The sequence below is a fragment of the Euleptes europaea genome, chromosome 4 (genome assembly GCF_029931775.1).
Source record: "Euleptes europaea isolate rEulEur1 chromosome 4, rEulEur1.hap1, whole genome shotgun sequence".
NCBI lineage: Eukaryota > Metazoa > Chordata > Lepidosauria > Squamata > Sphaerodactylidae > Euleptes > Euleptes europaea.
The window spans coordinates 20,230,513-20,233,703 of NC_079315.1; positions in this window are offsets into that span (position 1 = coordinate 20,230,513).

The following is a 3,191-nucleotide window of genomic DNA, read 5'->3' on the forward strand; positions in this document are numbered from 1 at the left end:
ATTGACCCATGACAGTAGCTGATAATTCTTAAAACTAAGACAGCACATTATGGGGATGTGAATAGGCACCACTGGCCTGCATTTCCCCAATGACATTTAGCTGAAGACCCCGGGTGACCTGAGGTTATAGCACTACTGTTTCCTTATCTCTTCTGTTGGTGGCTGCCGGCAGGGAGTGTTGCGAAAGTCCTACAAGGAGGTCACAAAGTTTATTTTCACCTATTTCAAGGTATTTTGTTACCACAAGTATAGGACACCCATCCCTGCCTTGGCCTATGCTGCCACTAGTTGGGTGCGAGCATGCTAGCCCCCTTCCATATCACTGTTAGCTATTAGTCAGCTTAGAGGTGCACCATAGCTCAGTGGCAGAACATCTGCTTTGCACGCGGGAAGTCCCAGGTTCCATCTCTGGCATCTCTGGTTAAAAAGATTAGGCGGTGATAATCATAAAGGCTTTAGTCTGAGACCCCCAGAGAGCTACTGCCTGTCAAAATATACTTCATTGACCTTGATAGATCAATGGTCCGACTCAGTAGAAGGCAGCTTCATGTTTGCAGTGCATTGGTGCCCTTTTTTTGTAGTGCTACATCAAGTAGTTTCCAAAGCAGGGCCCCCCAACTGGTGCCACAGCATCTGCCAACACATTTCCTGGTGCACGCTGTAAAGGCATATCATGGAAGACAATTATGACATTTAGGAGACAGAAGAAGAAGAGTTGGTTTTTATATGCCAACTTTCTTTACCGCTTAAGGAAGAATCAAACCGGCTTACAATCCCCTTCCCTTCCCTTCCCCTCCCCACAACAGACACCCTGTGAGGTAGATGGGGCTGAGAGAGCTCGAAGAGAACTGTGGCTAGCCCAGGGTCACCCAGCTAGCTTCATGTGGAGGAGTGGGGAAACCAACCCGGTTCACCAGATTAGCGTCCGCCGCTCATGTGGAGGAGTGGAGAATCAAACCCAGTTCTCCAGATCAGAGTCCACTGCTCCAAACCACCGCTCTTGACCACTACACCACGCTGCCCCCCCCCCAGAGATAGTGCTGAACCACAAGTTTCTCCTTCTGTGTTTTTGCTCTGTGACAGCACAAAAGGCTGGAAGGGGTTAATGGTGCTGAGCTTCTCTCTAAATATATATATATATCTTTTTCTTCAGCAAATGCACTTTGGGAGTAAGGGAGTGTACACCTGGCACTGGAATGCAGGAGTTGCCTTATCTCTTGACCGTGGAGAACTCCATCCCAAGACTAGGTATTACAATCTCTCTCCCCCCGCTCCCCCACATCATTGGGGTTCTAGCAGCTGAAATGTACTTGGGTATAACTCTCTATTCTCTGTTTACATTGGTAGCTTGTAAAGAATAAAACTGCTTTCCTTTAACCACTGGTGTTCTCATTGCTTTTGAAATCCCTGGGGCGGGGGAGAACCATTTGCCTTTTGGTAACGCACACGCCAAGTGCATTTAAGAAGTAGGTGGGCCTAGGTGGGGCTTCTGGTTGGGCACTGCAGATCTGATTAGCTGTGCAGATTTTTAAAAAGCTGCTCAGGGAGGCCACTGGCCTTGCCCACTTTCCTGAAATATGGGGTAGGTGCCACATTGGGGAACAGTGTTCAGAAGAGGCATAGGTGCCATGTCAAATAACCGCCAATAGCTCCTGAGCTCCTGAGGGAGTATCTCTGCATTAGAGATTTTTCTCTTGCAAGGCTAGAACCATAGTTACTGCAAAGTCCTTTTCTTTTAGTGCCAGAAATCCAGCAACAAGAGAATTCTTTGCTATTTTTTTTAAGGGTCAGAATTAGGAAAACGCCATCTGCAGAAGAGAAGTAGTATCTTGGTTGATGTATCAATGTGAGTACCCAACAGAGAATCTTCCCTGCTGTTTTTTAGCTTAAAAGGAACTTCCAGCAGTTATAAAACCATCACATTTACATGATATTCCTTTAATGCGATTGCTACTGAAAATGATTTCACACAAACCATGCTCTGAATATAAGATATTGCAGTATGTGTCTGAGTCAGGTTACATATTTTCCGGTAGGAAGCCAGGTTATTATTATTGCAAACCAAACCAAAAAAGTAATTTTTATCGTACCTCACAGAATAATTACCTCTGTAACATCCCACCCCTTTGAGATGTTAATTCATTCACCTGTATCGCTTCATGTAGTATTTGTCCAGCTGCACTGGTTCTTAGACTTTATAAAAAGAACTGGGAATGCCTAAATGTAGGGATGGTGAACGAACTTATTATAAAATTGGGGGGGGGGGTGGATCTTGTTTTGAACCGGCTGTTCTTTGTAATTCCCCTCACCCTGCACCTTTCTCTTGTGTATATTTATCATCCAGATGGATCCACACTCGTTTATCTGCTGAAGTGACCTGAGCTCTGACTTATGACAGCTTAACCTGGAATAAACTGTATTATTTCTTCAGGTGCTCATGGTCTCTTGGCCTTTTGGATCAAATTTATTTTCTGTGTGCGTGTGATCAAGATATCAAATCTGCCTCTGCTGATTTATTCTGCCTCTGCTGAACTGGGTCTCCAGACCAGTGCCATTTATGCATGGGGGGGTCTAGATGCACATTTATTCTGCCTCTGCTGAACTGGGTCTCCAGACCAGTGCCATTTATGCATGGGGGGTCTAGATGCACATTTCCCCCATCCAAATCCTCAAAACTCGACAAGAAGCCCCCGTGCAGAGTTTGGAGAATTCAGATGGGGGGGGGGGAAGGTGCATCTAGAGAGCGGCAAACCCAAGGCAAAATCCCCCCGTGCACAAATGGCCCAGGAATACTTATGCGGCGACGACTCCGTTGCCAATAACAACCCTCCTAACCCTCCTGAACAAAAACAGTCGGCTTCCGCACCCAGGAGAGGTTCTGCCACAGAGGCTTCTGGGAAATGTAGTTCTCACCCACATGTTTCCCCCTTCCTTCTTTCGCTCTCCTCTGATTGGTCGTGACGTCGCCGAGGCCCTTACCGCAGTTTGTTCCGCAGGCCCCTCGCCTCGCGTTGGTCAGCCGCCCAGCCAATCGCGTGCACGCTAGGCGCCTGGGCCTCCATTAATTGGCTGGCTTTTCGCGAGGCGCCGCCCTCCTGGGGGAGCGTCCGAGGGAGCCAGGTGGGGCAGCGCCGCGCAGGTGCGCCCGGTGCTTACCTGCCGGTCCTGCGGGCCTTACCTGCCTGCGCTGG